The sequence below is a fragment of the Bos taurus genome, chromosome 19 (assembly GCF_002263795.3).
Source record: "Bos taurus isolate L1 Dominette 01449 registration number 42190680 breed Hereford chromosome 19, ARS-UCD2.0, whole genome shotgun sequence".
In the NCBI taxonomy this organism is placed as follows: domain Eukaryota; kingdom Metazoa; phylum Chordata; class Mammalia; order Artiodactyla; family Bovidae; genus Bos; species Bos taurus.
In genome coordinates this window covers 35,811,629-35,828,702 of record NC_037346.1, presented here as the reverse complement: position 1 = coordinate 35,828,702, position 17,074 = coordinate 35,811,629, and the positions used below count along the sequence as shown (strand labels likewise).

At 50.3% G+C, this 17,074-nt stretch overlaps 1 pseudogene; it reads left to right on the top strand.

Moving 5' to 3' along the window:
* Positions 1-16,348, top strand: part of LOC112442749 (group XIIA secretory phospholipase A2-like) — a 28,546-nt pseudogene extending 12,198 nt beyond the window's left edge.
* Positions 16,349-17,074: the final 726 nt, after the last annotated feature.

Sequence of the window (17,074 nt, the reverse complement as noted above, 5' to 3'; positions counted from 1 at the left end):
TGCTAGGCTCCAGCTCAGAGGTGCTGAGTCAGTTGGTCTAGGGTGAGGCTTGAGATTTTGCATTTCCAACAAGCTACCCATGATGCCAGGGCTGCCTGGTGTGCCTGAGGATGACCTGAGGAGCTTTTCCAACAGCTGGTGGCCGGGCCCTCTCCGAGGATGCTGGGTACAGCCTGGGGAGCAGGATTAGCAAAGGTCCCCCATGATTCTAGTGTGCTGACAAGATTGAGAGCCACCGGGGTTTATGACAAAAGCCACCAGACACGATTCAGGTTCCTCAGACCTGGAGGGCTCCTTGGATTTCATGGACAAACTGCTCCGTCTTCCTAGATTGGCAGGGCCTCTGAGGGTCAAAGGGAAGTTTCTCATTGCAAGCCATACTTCCATATCTATTTCTTTGAATTAAAAAACAAAACAATGGCAATGCTGGAAAAAATGTGTAAGCCTAATGTTGTTGCTGTTTAGCTGCTCAGTCGTGTCCAGCTCTTTTGTGACCCCAGGGACTGGAGCCCGCCAGGCTCCTCTGTCCACGGGATCTCAGGCAAGAATACTGGAGTGGATTCTGTTTCCTTCTCCAGGGGATCTTCCCGACCTCAGGATTAAACCTTCGTCCCCTGTATTGGCAAGTGGATTCTTTACCACTGAGCCACCAGGGAAGCCCTGTAATTCTATTACTCATGTGTAAACCAGGCGATGTCATAAAACCAAGGCTTCTCGTTCCTCTCAGCAAGCATTTGGGCACGTGCAGTGTCTGGCTGGAGCTGAGGATGGCCACCTTTTCAGATAGGCACAACTTGCCAGCTTGCCACAGTTCCCATCACTTCCCAGTGTATTAGCCTCCCTGGGCCTGAGACACCCATTAGTCTTAGCTCCTTAGAGCCATTTGCATCCCTCCCCATTCAGTGCATAGGTATGAGTGGACAGGTGATCTAGCTGCGGGAATCCAAAGTGGTACCTTCTACTGAAGACAGGTGACCTGGGGCAAGGACTGTGGCAGCATGTGTGTGCACGGCCGGGTGTGTGTTGGGTATGTGTTGGGCGTTGGAGAGTGAGGTTAGGTTCTGCGCTTAGCCTGGGAAGTCACGGTGGTGGGGGGCTTGAGATCCAGGTTTTAATCCCAGCTCTGTCACCAATTTGCAGGGTGACCTTACAACCTCTCCCTATGCCTCAGTTTCCGCACTTGAAAGATGAGAGCGTGAAACCTGTCAACCGGCTGGGTCCTTCCCATTCTAGGAGCTGAGAGAAGAGAGCCCAAGTCCTACAGCCATGAGCCAACAGGGAGTGGACAAGGTGGCCTAGGGAGGAGAGACAACAGGGCCCTGGCTGTGGGCTGGGCAGACATCCTCTGCCAGGTGCCATGCCTTGGTGCCCTGAAGCTTTCTGGACATGGAGCCGGACAGCCCACCTCTCCCAGCTGTGTGACTTTGGATCTCTCTGAGCTTTGTCAAATGGGAATAATAACCTCCCCTGTATATACCCTAAGCTCCATGAGGGCTGCGACAGTGTTTTATTCACTAGTATATACCCAGCACCTAGTCCAGTGCCTGGCACATAGTAGGTACTCAACAAACATTTGTTGAATCCATAAATGGATTGACTTAAGGATTAAACTGAATAATATACATGGAACATGTATACCAGGCACACAACAGTTGCTGAATTAATATGTTTCTTGGATCTGAGTCTCCTGACTCCTTGGACGTCTGTATTTTCTTCCTTGTCTTTTCTTGTGGCCTACCCATGGGGACACATTCCAGGAAATTTGGCCATGGATCACCAGGCCATCAGTTATCATATCTACCGCTGCTAAGTTGCTTCAGTCATGTCCAACTCCGTGCGACCCTATGGACTGCAGCCCTCCAGGCTCCTCTGTCCATGGGATTCTCCAGGCAAGAACACTGGAGTGGATTGCCATGCCCTCCTCCAGGGGACCCCAGCCTAGGGATCAAACCTGCATCTCTTATGTCTCCTGCAAAGGCCGGTGGTTATTTACCACTAGTGCCACCTGGGAAGTCAGAAAGGGAGTGCGCTCGTCCAGGATCACATCTTCCCACCTGTGTACCCCCTCAGGCAGTTTCAGCAGTAAAGTCAGTATGCAGGGCCAGTCCCACACCCTCTCAATACCTCATCTAACCCACTGCACTCACCTTCCTCCTGGTATGCATTTACTCATTCACTCATCCATCACTCACTCACTCATTCTCCACTTTATGGAGAGTCCGTGGTCACCACACCTCCCCAAATCTCTCCCCCAAATTTTGGATTCAACATCTAATGAGTTGTTGAACATCCCACCTTGGACCTGCCAAAATGCAGCAAAAAGGCCAGATCACACTCACTTCTCCTCCAGGGCTCTCCCAGCTGCTGGTGCCACTGCCCATTGGGTCCCCAAGACAGAAACCCAGGAGCTGCCCCTGACACTCCCAGCCAGGCACCCGGGCCTGACTATTTATTTCCCAAATATTTCTTACACCTCATGCACCCTGGCCTTTTCTAGCTTTGAGATCCTCATGGTCTCTTTCCTGTTCCTAGGTTTTTGCCTCCTCACCGGTCTGTCTCCACTCCCCTGCTCCCTCTCCTCTTCTCCAGCCTCCTGCCTGCTGCCCCAGAGGCTCCACCTCCTGCCCTCACCTCCCAGTTGCTCTCCTGTACTTCAAGGCTCCCCAGATCTGGGGTCCGTGTCACCTACCCAGCCTCATTCCCCTCCCAGCTGCTCTCCTGTCCTTCAGGGCTCCCGTGATCTGGGGTCCCTGTCACCTTCCCAGCCTCACTCCCCTCCCAGCTGCTCTCCTGTCCTTCAAGGCTCCTGTGATCTGGGGTCCCTGTCACCTACCCAGCCTCATTCCCCTCCCAGCTGCTCTCCTGTCCTTCAAGGCTCCCGTGATCTGGGGTCCCTGCCACCTACCCAGCCTCATTCCCCTCCCAGCTGCTCTCCTGTCCAAGGCTCCCATGATCTGGGGTCTCTGCCACCTACCCAGCCTCATCTTGCTCCCTCCCTGTCTCCTATTTCATAAGGGGCTTCCCCGCTGGCTGACTTTATTCTGTCTCTCACTTCTGGGGCTTGCTCGTGCTTACTTCTTCTGCCTGGACTGTTTCCTTTCTTACCTCATCCCTTACCCAGACAACCCTTACTCACTTTTCAGAGCCAGTTCAATGTCACCTCCTCCAGGAAAGCGTTTCAGACCCCACCCAGCCTAGATTACAGACTCCTGCTCTGTTCCCATATTACCAGCGCATGACTCCACCGGTGTGCTTACCACATTATTTTGTAATTATCTGCCTGTGTGTTCAGCTTTGCCATTAAATTACTATTATGTTGGGGGCAGAGACCATGCTTATTCATCATTCTACTCCTCTGTGTACAGAGTAGCCCCCTTTTCACATCCTATCAGTTCGTAACATGTCACCCCACAATTTAGTGACTTATTTTGCTCATGATTTTTTGGATCTGGAATTTGGGAAGGTCTCAGCCAAGTAGTTCTCACTTGGGGTCTGCCATGGGCTGCAATCATGCAGAGGTTCCCCCAGGCTGGATGCAAAAGATAGTGTATGCTCATGCTGCAGTTGATGCTGGCACTTGGCTGGGGGCTGGACGGGCTTTTGATTAAAACGCTACAATGCAGCTTCTCCAGCATGGTGGGCTCTGGGGAGTCAAAGCCAACACCTTGCCGTGTGAGTCACTCAGTGTGTCCGACTCTGCGACACTATGGACTGTAGCCCGCCAGGCTCTGCCCATGGGGTTCTCCAGGCAAGAATACTGGAGTGGGTAGCCATTCCCTTCTCCAGGGGATCTTCCCAACCCAGGGATTGAACCCAGGTGTCTCCTGCATTGCAGGCAGATTCTTTACCATCTGAACCACCAGGGAAGCCCAGTCAACAGCTTACATAGCTTAATTCCCCAGAGTAAGCATCCTAAGAGAGCCAGAAGAGAGCTGTGTGACCTTTCCTGATCCAGTCTTGGAGTCAGGCAGTGTCCCTTCCACTGTATTCTATGGGCTGTAAGTGAGTCACTGAGGAAAGCCTAGAATCAAGGAGAAGAGACAGGGATCCACTAACTAAAGAGAAGAGTTTTGAAGAATTTGCAGACATGCTTTAAATCCTCCATCACCCTCAACACATTGGTTGGATGGATGGTTGGGTGGATGGAAATTGCTCCCCGCCTAATCTGCCCTGTGGGCACTTAGTTCTTCTTTCCTGCTTCCTTCTCCTGCCCCACCGTGACCCCAGCTGTTTGAGAAGTGGCGAGGCAGAGCGGCTGGTGGTGGAAGAGCCAACAGGCTAACAACCCACAGCCTGCTGTCGGCTGCTGGGAAATGGTGGGGCCAGTCCCTGTCAAGTCCTGGGCTTCAGTTTCCCTGTTCAGATAACAAAGTGCTAGGCCACATCTCTTTAAGAAACCCTTTCCTCCAACTTTGAGTACATTCAGACCTCCCTTCTTGCTTTCTGAGAAGGTGGCTGGAGGTGGAGTCCAACCTCCATCTGCAAGGCTGCTCCCAGCCTTTATGTCTTTGAGGATTTGCTTCTAAATGACACAAGCACACACAATACATTCTGGTGTGAGAAATTCAAACAGTTCAGAAATATACAGAGTAAAATATGAACTTCCCTCTGACCTCTCTTTAGCCTCTGCCTCTTTTCAAAGGAGACCAGCCCCATGAGGCCACCCTCGTGGCCCCTTTAATAGCATCTGCTTTTCTGAACATCGTAGATGCAGGGGTAGCTTTGCTGGGGATTTGTGGTTTTCTTTTTCTTTTAACATAAATGAGACCATACTGTTCACGTTGTTCTGTAACTTACCCTTCTTCACTTAATGCTGTATCTCTAACATGTCTGAATAGGGATCACCCCCAAGACTTTTGTTGTCTTCTAGGATATGCCACAGCACCCAACACTCCACGTGGTTCATTTGCCCATTCTCCTTATTGTCAAACATGGGTAGATTTCCAGTTTTCCATTATTCCATGCAATCGTGGACGTTCCCAAGCTGTGTTCAGAGCCCCCTGGGCTTGGAAGGCTGCACCACACTGCATCTCTGCCCAGTAATATGGAGAAGCTCTCTCTAGGCAAACCCAGTTCAAATTCTGAGTGCAAGTCCGGAACTGTGTGGCCTGGACGCCTCACTTAGATTCTCTGAGAACTGGCAGAGGAGCCAGTGGAAAACAGCCCCCACCTCCTGCAGGCAGGCAGGCAGGCAGGCGCAGAGGCAGGAAGGCCGGTCCGCGGGCTGCTGCGCTCCCCAGCCGAGTTCTGGTGTGGTTATGTAACTGGACGGCTAATGCTGCTTTCATGGTCGGTGGAACCCAAATTAAAAGAGGAAATTATTCTCCGGATGCTCAATTCGCCTAATCCCCATCTGTCTCTCCCCTGGTCCCCCACACTCGCCGAGCGCTGGCATCTAAGGGTCTTGAACATGCTCCAGATTTCTAATTTAGTTTGCTTATGCAACCAAAAATATTATGGCCGCGTTTCCTGGGGGTGACTAAGTCTGTATTCTGGGCTCCAGGCACGCTAAAAACGGCAGCGCCAGGGCCCCACGCTGCTCGCGCGCACACCACGCGCCGGCTTTTTTTGGTTCCTCCGAGGCTCAAGCAGCTCTGCGCGGGTGGGGGCCGCAAGGGCTAGAGGCCGCCGGACCTCGGAAACGCGGAGGGCCGGGACTCCCGGGAGGAAAGAGTGCATCTCCGCCAGGGCCAGTCTCGGGTGGCGGCAGACGCGCGGCGCCGGGGGGAGTTGGAGGCGGGACGTTCTGGTCTCCGGCACCTGGGGTCCTCTCAGAACCTCACCCTCCTTCCTTTTCTTTTATTCTCCTGCTCTGATTCCTCTGTGCCAGGCGCAGGAATCCATCTTTTCCGCGTGTGCCCTCACCCAGAGATTTGTGGAAAGGTATTTGCAGCACCATTCTTGACTCTGAAATAGCGAAAAATTGGAGACAGCACTTCTATCAGTGGGGATCCATCTAGTAAATGAGGGGAACTTTAACACTCTGGGGTCAGTGCAGCTGATAACAAATAATGGGTTGATCAAGATGGCTTGACGTGGATTTGATTAAATTAAAATTTTAAAAAGGGCAAATCACAGAAAATAGAGTAGAATTCTACTTTGTTTTTCAAAAAAACCATCAGTGTGAACTCGGAAGGCGACACTGAACTGTAGGGGGTCACCTCTGGTCCGCAGACTGAGATTGGGGGTCGGGGAGGGTCAAAGAGTCTGGGGTTTTATTCTACTTATGCAATTTCTTTTTTTTTTTTTTTTGAAACATACAAAGAGATTGTATTTGCATATTATTTGCATACTTTGCTTTCAGTGTTACAGGGGAGCTGGAGAGAAGAGCAGGGAGCTTCCCTGACTCTGTCCCAGTCTCTAGAACCAGTGGTCAGATCAGGAGTGGGACTGGCAGGAAGGTATCTGCTCTCTACCCGCTCCTGGCTGAGTGTCAAGATGCAGGACCACTGTGCTTTGAGGTCTTGCTGCCAGACTTTATGGAGTTGAGGACTGGATGGGCACCTGGCCTGGCAGGGCAAATGCTGAGGGGCAGAGCACTGGACCTGGAATCAGAAACTCGGCTTCTAGTCCCGGAGGACTGGGTTGAGGGCCGGTCTCCCTTCTGCCCGCTGCTTTAGCATCCTCTGCCCTGGAGAAGGCGATGGCACCCCACTCCAGTACTCTTGCCTGGAAAATCCCATGGACGGAGGAGTGTGGTAGGCTGCAGTCCATGGGGTCGCGAAGAGTCGGACAGGACTGAGCAACTTCACTTTCACTTTTCACTTTCATGCATTGGAGAAGGAAATGGCAACCCACTCCAATGGTCTTGCCTGGAGAGTCCCAGGGACGGGGAAGCCTGGTGGGCTGCCGTCTATGGGGTCGCACAGTTGGACATGACTGAAGCGACTGAGCAGCAGCCTCAGCAGCCCTGATGGCCAGACCAGGGCTGGGTGAGAAGGTGTGGCGACCTGGCCACCAGCTCTGAGGCCTGAGGCCGAATGTGAGACCTCAGCCACTTCTTGGGGCAAGACCAGGACTCCCTGAGGCCCCAGATGCGGAGGGCAGGACGTGTTTCACAAGCCTATGACAGGCCCAGTCTCCTCCACACAGTACCAATCAGTTGGACGGTGGAGGCATCTACACTGTCACTGGAGAAGCGAGGCAGCCGCCCACACAAAACAGGGCATCCCTACAGCATGCTGCACACATCCCCGCTGGCACCATCATTCCAAACCAGGAAGCCCTCTGTGGGACTGACTTAGGTGTTTTTACTTCATGATTTCTTGAGGCCTTTAGTCGCTCAGGCACATGGAGACTCTCCAGGAGATATACTGAATGCAGCTTTTACCAAAAATAGGTGACTCAGGGGCCCTTCCCTTCCTGAGCCTCTCAGGGGTCCAGAGTGCTACAAACTGGTGAGCTAGTGAAGGCAAGAGATGGATGGGAGGTGAATGGAACTGGCACGGTTTGGAGAAACTTCAGATGAAGATGTCGAGGGTAGAAAGGGGCACCTCATCTGTGAGAGAGAAAAACAAACAGTCCTGCTAATGTCTTCCAGGGCAGGTGCGGGGGACCAAGGTGAATCTCTTTTCCTCAAAGCTTGCCCCCTGCACATGTACATCACGAGCATGAACTCAAACAGAAGGCATGCAGCGCTTGGCTCCTCACAATGTGAGCGCATCCACTCGTGCACACTCCCAAGTACGCCCTCACACGAGAGGCACACCACTCATGAGAAGAACACAGATCCATGCACATTCAAGTACACACCCACACAAACCCTTGTGCCCAGGCAAATCCACTGGTGCTCACGCGGAAGAAGGCAAGCACGCAAGACACCAAAGCACAAATAGGGGCACACGGGTCCACACACACGCTAGCAGCCATGCACGTACACACACACGCAGGTGAACACAGTGGGCACTCGCCCGCTGGAGCCGCTCAGGCAGGCACACTCTGAGGACACTTGCATCCGCACACCTTCATCACACGGTGGTTTTAAGGCCACAACAGTCTCCCTTCTTCTTGTAAGTGGAGCCAGTGGGGATGGAGTGAAATTGTGGTTTAGAGGGAAACTGAAGGACTCCTAAAACACATTTAGCAAAGCAGTTCAGAGAGGCATATGTCCTTGAGTATTTTTATCTTTAGCACTCTTACATGTCTAGCAAAGTCTGGGTGGCTCAGTATTGCTGCCAGGAAGGAGGACAAATGGCATATGGCCTCTAGGTGCAGAGAAAGGATACCCCTTGTTCCTTGTCACCCTCCCACCCGCCCCAACACACACCATAGTGTTTCCTCCCCCAACCTACTGGGTTCCCCAGAAGCGTGCCCAGACTGCCCTCTTCCCACTAGGGAAACAGCCAGCGGGGCAGGTTCCCCAGCTCCCACCCAGGTGCCTGGAGAGCAGGTCTGCCAGTCCCATGCCCACCCCTCAGGAGCTCAGCTCTCCAGAGCGCTTGAGGCCGTAACCATCAGCCTTGGGTGTGGGCTGGGGCTGATTGTGGCAGGCCTGGCTCCAGTTCTCCCAAATGTATGCATGGATAGTGTTTTCCACTATTCCTGAGCTGGCACAAGTTCTGGGCATGTGCCCCAGCCCTCTGGTTGGTCGCAGACAAGCCAGTGGATTTTGGAAGCTGTTTAATCCTTGGGTTCTGACGTGCCCAGTTTACCATCAAGCAGCATCTAGTGCCCACAGATCTGATGTCAGAGGGCGGCCCTGGCACAGCTCCATCCTTCCTGCCCACATGAGCATGGTAGAGCCGACAGAAAGAGGAGCCCCAAAGACTTGCCTCGTGAATCACAGCCATTTGCTTCACGCTAGGCCTGCACACATCAGCACCTTCTAAAAAATGATGCTGTAAAAGAAAAATAGCAAGGAAAAGTAATCAGGAGCTATCAAGTGAAGGTAGCAGACGAGCAAACCATTATGACCTTGTGTTTATTTTAAACAATACTAAGTATATTTAGACAGAGAAAAAACTGGAAAAACTAACAGTGATTATATTTAGAAATTTATCATTCAGCAAATACTTGTTGAACACCTAGTATTTTTATTTGTTAGATTGCTCAAGGTGCTGGGATTATAATAGTGAAGTGACAAAACCCGTAGGGATCTTAGATTCTTGAGAATTAACAGACAATAACAAACACCTAAGCTCAACTTGCGGAGAAGGCAATGGCACCCCACTCCGGTACTCTTGCCTGGAAAATCCCATGGACGGAGAAGCCTAGTGGGCTGCAGTCCATGGAGTCGCTAAGAATTGGACACGACAGAGCGACTTCACTTTCACTTTCCACTTTCATGCATTGGAGGAGGAAATGGCAACCCACTCCAGTATTCTTGCCTGGAGAATCCCAGGGATGGGGGAGCCTGGTGGGCTGCCGTCTCTGGGGTCGCACAGAGTCGGACACGACTGAAGTGACTTAGCAGCAGCAGCAGCAGCAGCAGAGACCACTTCAAGAAAATTGGAGAGTCGGACACGACTGAAGCGACTTAGCAGCAGCAGCAGCAGCAAGCTCAACTTGTAGCATGTTGAACGTTGATAAGCATGATGGGAAGAGGGCAAGAAGAGATACACGGCACTGGAGAGCTGTAATTTTTTTTTTTTTTGATGTGGACCATTTTAAAGCTCTTTATTGAATTTGTTACAATTCTGTTTTATCTTTTTGGGACTTTTGGCCATGAGGCATATGGGATCTTTGCTCCCTGCCAAGGAATTGAACCCACATCTCCTACATTGGAAGGCAAAGTCTTAACCACTGGACTACCAGGGAAGTCCCAGGAGCTGTAATTATTAATAGATTTTATTTTTAGAGCAGTTTTAGATTTATAGAAAAATTAAAATAGTACAGCGAGTTCCCCCAAATCCCATGCCCCACCCCGTACACAATTTCTCCTGTTACTGATGTCTTAGTTTCAGTTCAGTTCAGTCACTCAGTCACGTCTGACTCTTTGCAACCCCGTGGACTGCAGCGCGCCTATCTATTCACCACGAAGTGATGGGACCAGATGCCATAATCTTAGTTTTTTGAATGTTGAGTTTTAAGCCAGCTTTTTCACTCTCCTCTTTCACTTTCATCAAGAGGCTCTTTGGTTCTTCTTCACTTTCTACCATAAGGGTGATGTCATCTGCATATCTGAGGTTATTGATGTTTCTCCCAGCAGTCTTGATTCCAGCTTGTGCTTCATCCAGCCCAGCGTTTCTCATGATGTATTCCACATATAAGTTAAATAAACAAGGTGACCATATACAGCCTTAACGTACTCCTTTCCCAATTTGGAATCAGTCTGTTCTTCCATGTCCAGTTCTAACTGTTGCTTCTTGACCTGCATACAGATTTCTCAGGAGGCAGGTAAGGTGGTCTGGTATTCCCATCTCTTTAAGAACTTTGCACAGATTGTGATCCACACAGTCAAAGGCTTTAGCATAGTCAATGAAGTAGATGTTTTTCTGGAATTCTCTTGCTTTTTCTATGATCCAATGGATGTTGGCAATTTGATCTCTGGTTCTTCTGTCTTTTCTAAATCTAGCTTGAACATCTGGAAGTTCTCGGTTCATGTACTATTATAGCCCACCTTGGAGAATTTTGAGCATTACTCTGCTAGCATATGAGATGAGTACAATTGTGTGGTAGTTTGAACATTCTTTGGCATTGCCTTTCTTTGGGATTGGAATGAAAACTGACTTTTCAATCCTGTAGCCACTGCTGAGTTTTTCAAATTTGTTGGCATATTGAGTGCAGCACTTTAACAGCATCATTTTTAGGATTTTAAATAGCCCAGCTGGAATTCTATTACCTTCACTAGCTTTGTTTGTAGTTATGCTTCCTAAGGCCCACTTGACTTTGCACTCCAGGATGTCTGGCTCTAGATGAGTGATCATACAATCGTGGTTAGATTTGATGTCTTAGATTAGAATGGTGCATTTGCAACCCTTGGTTAATGAACCACTATTATTATTAACTGAAGTCTACTGTTTATTCAGATTTCCTTAGTTTCCCTAAGTTTCACTTTCTGCTCCAGGATCCCATCCAGGATGCCACATTTATGCTTGTCTCCTTAGGCTTCTCTTGGCTGTGACAGTTTCTTAGATTTTCTCTGTTTTTGATGACCTTTACAAAACTAAGAGGTCCTGGTCAGGTATATTGGGTTGGAATTTGCCTAATATTTTCTCATGATCAGACTGGAGCTATGGGTTTTCAGGAGCAAGATCACAGAGGTAAAGTGCCATTTCCATCACAGATCATCTCAAGGGTACATTTTATTAGCATGATTTATGGCTCTTGATGTTGATCTTGATCACCTGGCCGAGGCAGTTATTTGTCAGGTTTCTCTACTGGAAAGCTACTCTCACTTCCCTTCTTGAAGTGTGTGCTGCCCACATTTGGGTGAAAATGATGCTCCCCCTCCTCCATTTAGGGTGAAGTATCAACATTATTTGGAATTCTTCTGCATGAGAGATTGATTTCTCCCCCCTTTTATTGATTTACTCAACACGTTTATAATGGACTCACAGATATTTATTTTACATTTGGGTTATAATCTAATAATATTTTATTTTGTTGCTAAAATTGGGAGCTCTCTCACTGACTCCTGTGGCCCTTTGACATATCTCCATCAATTTTTTTTTTTTTTTTTTAGCACTGCCTTTCTCTCTGGTACAAGATGCTCCAGACTCATCTTGTGTACTTCCTGCCCCAGTTCTGGAATCAGCCATCAGCCCAGAGTGGGGAGGGTGGGGGAGTTGGGGAGGTGTGTGTGTGTCTGGGCTTGGAGTGGGCCAGCACGGAGCCGGCCCGAGAGACTGCCTAGGGCACCCACGGTGGCTCGTGGGGGTCGGCCCAGCACAGCCGTGCATGCCCTCTTCCTCCTCCTCCTCCTGACTGCCACTTTCAGGTGCCAGGAGCAGGCCCAGACTGCCGACTGAAGGGTCACCCTGAAGGCCATCTGGAAGGGCATTCAACTTCCTGGGAGGCAAGGACAGGCTCTGCCAGTGTAAGTGCAATGATGGATCTAAGCTTTTTCCATGTTATGCATATAAACCCTCCCCTCTGCCTCCCGCTGTTTGGTGCTCATGTTAACCTCAGCATCCCGTCCTTGAAAAAGTGCTGCGGCCAACCTGGTGGGTGCTGTGAGGCCTGCGGTAAACACAAAAACGACTGTGATGAGTTTCAGTGTTGCCCCTCCAAGATTTGCAGAGACGTGCAGAAAACACTAGGGCCAGCTCAGCAGGTGCAGGCATGTGAAACCACCGCGGAGCTCTTGCTCGACAATGTAAGCTTACATTTGGGCTGTAAGCTGTACTGGACAGCCAGTGAGCCGCATGTAGGTGTTGCTAGGAAGAAAAAAATGATCTTTAAAGAAGATGCTGACAGGTGGTCACAGCAGATGAAGACAGAAGAACATAACCTTTGACAAATAGCTCACATTTTTACAGCGTAAAGCTGCCTTATTCTTGTGAAAGGATTATTTTAAGACCTTATCTTGACATTAGAACTCCAAACGAAAGAAACAAATGCAGGTTATCTTCTTGGATGTTGATGCCTTAGTGTTTGATTTTGTCTTGAGCAAGGGGTGCATGTTAAAGGGAGAAATTTTTAAAACAAAGAGTCTGACTCAATTTTCACAACTGTATTTACCAAAAAATGAAGCCAAATGTAAAATTCGTTATCAGGTATGTTCAACATTACCTTACTTGGAAATATGGGGAAATCTTCACTTAAGAAGTATGTTGGTTTACTGTAAAATTTAAAATACACATTTATTCCCCTCCACAAAAAATCATTGTATCAGGAATAGAATGAAGGGGATGAGTAGATATCATTATAAGAATCCAAAGAGCAATGATTTTGGCTTAGATTGGGCTGAAGCAATGGGCTGAGGGGCTGAGATTCTGAGGCAGAGCTGATGGCATTTTCTGATAGACTGGATGTTGGGTGAGAGCCGGCAGCCTGATCATATGGAAGGAGCTGATGTAACTAGCCCTGTTGTGGGAAGACTGGAAGAGCCGCAGGTTTGGTGGAGTGCAGGAGCTCACCTTTTGGACATGCTAGTTTGTGGAGTGCCCCCCAGGGTGGGACTTGGGAGCCATATTTACTTTTTCGTCAACTCTCAGCCTCGGGGCCCCGAGCTTGGTCATCAGATCTGCGGAGTGAATGAAGGACGTATTCTGCAGGGCAGTATCTCTGGCCTGTGGGCCGGAGGTCACTGGACTCCTGAAAGAGGAGAGGTGGAGGAGAAGGGGCAGAAAAGGCACTAGAAGAGGGAAGAGGTGAGGGGATAGGAGACAAGGGGAGAGGAGGTGAGGAGGGTCAAGACACAGGGGAGGTGTGGGGGGAGGAGAGGAGAGGGGACGCAGCAGCCCTCTCCAGACTCTGCAGCTTGGTGAGTGGGCAGCCGCCAGGAGCCCGCCTTGCCTCCCCGCTTCCTCTCACCCACTCTCCTGCCTGTCAGCAAACGCTGGGGTCCATTCTCCCTCACGATGGACACACGGACCACCCTTCCCCCAACCCTGACCGTCTCCCCCTGGTCCAGGCCGTCACTTCCTCCTACTTCTGCTTCTACTGTCTGTTCTCCTCAGAACAGCCTGATCAGTGCTTCTAAAACAAGTCAGGCCATCCCTTCACAAACCCTAGAACGGAAAGGCCTTCCCTCGGGCCTGCTCAACCTGCCTCCCCGCTCTCATCCTCCCTCTGGGCCACTCTCACTGGCCTCCTCAGTGCCCTCCGACACAGCAGGTTATGACTGCCTCGGGCCTCCGCATCTGCTGTGGCCTCCACCTGCCCACCACTTTCCTCCACCACACCCCTCATTCTCTTCAGGTCTCAGTTAGGATGTCACCTCAGACAGGCCTTCCCCAACGGCCCTCTACCACCGACACTCACTACCCCCTTACCCAGCTTAGTTTTTCTTAATACTTTTTATTGGTTCATATATATATTTAAATTTAAGACTTTCCCATGAGAATTATTTTGCCTCCAATGTATCCCCAGCATCTGGAACAATTTCCAGACTGGTAGGTACTTTGTAATATTTGTCAAATAAACTAATAGTGATCTCTCACCTCAGAGTCCCTTAGAGCTGGCTCAGGCTGTCTTCCTCATCAGGTTCAACCACTTGGCTCTCAGAAGTTCTTAGACCTAAGTAGAACCTGCTAAAGATGGGAAATTGATCAAAATTTCAAAAGAGCCAGTCACACCCTCCTGCAAATGTAAAATTCCACCTTGAAGCTGAAACCTCCTCCTCCCCCGAGCCTTTGAGCCAGCCAGGCCTCAGACTCTTCAGGTCACCTCTGAAACAGCTTCTCAGTCCCCTTCTTGTCCGGCTCAACTGTCTGCTTGCTCATCAGCTCAAAGCCTCAAAACTTCCACAGGAATCCAGAGTGGTTGCTAACAAGCACATCAGGCCTGCTCCCTGCCCCCGTTTAAGTTCTTTCTGTGGTCCTCAGGATCAAGTCCAAAGTCTGGATGTGTCTCCTCTGGCCCCACTTCCTCTCCAGGATCCCCCAAGGCTCTCCTTTCTTTGAGATCCTGGGCGAGTCAGCCCCGTGATGCCCTCACATCCCCCGCTTCTCTCCACAGCCCTCTTCTTCTCTTCTTGCATGACTACAATTAATTGCGTAACTGCCATCCTGACTTCCCACTATGAGCTCTCAGGGTTCCATCTGGAGTCCTGTTTGCACAGCAAGCTGGCTGGTCTGTTGGGATGATAACCAAGAGTGGCCGTGATGGGTGAAGGATGGTTGTGGAGGGGGGAGACCATGGAAAGAGGAGACCAGCGAGCATACTGAGGCCCCTGGTCTATCCCCTGGCAGCACTCCTGCTGACCTGGTCCCAGACCCTAAGCTCCGTTGAGAAGACCTAGGTCTCTGCTCTAGGGCCTGACAGAGAAGAGGTTCTTAGGGAACATACACTGACTATTGGCTGAATGGTCGACTCTAAGTAGTAGCTCTGAATATTTTCTTTTCTACATTTCAGTATTTTCCAATTTTAAAATATAAGGTATATCCCTCAATATTTAAAATGAAAACCAGACTAACCTTGAAAAATCATTATTAAACTGTTAAATAAAAAGTAACACTTTCTGTGTCTTCCAAAGCTGAGGAGACACACATCCCTTCGCCTGCAGTCTCAGCTGTGGACACACAGCCAACAGGAGATGCGGCCCTGTAGTCACGATAGATCAAGACTAGAGTGTTCATGGCAACTGGAAGCTGGAACCTAACTGTTCACCAACCGTAGAACGGGTGAAAACATACGATAGAGTCACTCGGTGGTGTCATGCTACCACCCACAAGGACTTAGACTTAAATAAAATATAATATCAGGCAAAAGAAACTAGACACAAGAGAGCACACGCTATATGGCTCCATTTACAGACAACGCGTACAGTTTAGAAGCGGAGCTAGGGGGTTAGTCTAACTGGGGATAGTAAGTGAAGTTGTCCAGAAGGGGCTTCTGGTGAGAGGCTATTTTTTGACCTGAGTGCTGGTTCCATAGGCATGCTCAGCTTGTGCAAATTTAACCAGTTGTACACTTTCGAATTTTACAGTCTTCTGTGTGTATGTTTACCTCCAATAAAAATGTTAAGGGGTCAGGGGAAAAGGCATGCATCCTGGAGTGAGTTGAATCCATCTCTCCTTTCTGTCCAAAGGGAGGTTGGAGTACAAGTGTCTGGGGTCCCTCATGAGTTCCAGAGTTCTTCCCCAGTCTTGGAGACACTCAACCCCCAGGCTTGGAGATTCTGTTTCCATCAAGCCTAGAGAATGCCCAGAGCTCTGGGGTCAATTCCCAGAGTAAATCTCGTCATCACAATATAGGGCCTAGAAGCAGGAGTCTGAGGGGCTATAGGATGTGCCCCCCTGGCTGGGTTACTCTGGGCCTGCCTGCTACCAGCCACCAGCTATGAAGCAGGGCTGGGACTGAGGGCTGTGGGGAGGAGGGCAGAGCTCAGCAGCACAGGCCACTGGGCCCCTGAGTCCTGTCTGGCAGCCTCTTGGCACCCTCCCATTCCTGTAGAGGGCAGCCTAGCAGGTGGGTCTGTCACACTTCACTACCTCCGTCCCAACTTCCAGCAGAGGACAAGGAGCAGGACATGTGCTTGGCCTTCACTCAAGGTCAAGGGAAGCCTAGGGGCCTCAGTGACCTTGTACTTAGTCCCCAGAGGTCACTGCACCAGGCTCTAGGGGCTCAGATCACCACAGCCGGGATGGGGAGGACAGTAATCAATCATAGCCCTGCGGCAGGCTGGGGAGAGGTGCGGGTCCAGCCCGGCCCTCCGCAGCTGGCCAGTGAGGTTATTTATAACCACGGGTTGCCTTACCTCCTGACCTCCAGCTGGAGCCCAGCGATCCAGCGATTAGTATCTCCTCACCTTGCACTATGAACAAATACCTTCTCTGTGCCCAGGCCTCACCTTGGGGCTGCAGGAAGCAGGATGTTGGCCCTGAGTTAGGAGCCCCAGGCTCTCTTGGGTAGACCCAGCCAGGCATGAATTGAGGGGAAGGTGGGAGAAAGGCTCAACGACGCCTGTTCCCTTGCTTCCAAGGTTGAAAATGTTGGTCTCTTCTGGGTGGTAGTTTTATTTACAATATAGGACTCTCCTGTATTGTAGGGCTCCCTTTTGTGGGCTTGGATCTGCCCACAGGAGTGCCCTCTTCAAAGTCAGTGGGAAGGAGGCAGCACTGGTGATAGGATCCCCTCCCCCCAAATGGTTTCTGGAATCACACAAGACAAACAGCATTTTCCTTAGCAGGGGCCTCTCCTTCCTAGATGGCAGCTGAAGCTCAGAGGGATTCCAGTCACACAGCCATTCATGGCAGATTCCCTGCTCTTGGCAGACAGGGAAGCACCTGGATGTCAGACCTCCTAATTTTGATCCTGAGGAGCCACTGGAAAAGGAGGCTGGGCGTGGGGAGACTGGCCTTTGCATTCAACACGTGTTGGCTGAGCACTTGTTAGGTGCCAGGCACCATTCCAGGCAGAAACCCTTACCCCTTTGGGAGCAGTACTCTAGGAAACAGAGTCACTGACTCCCTGGAGCCTGGGGTCCCTTGATGGGGCCATAGTCCAGGCAACTGCTGAGGGTCTTGAG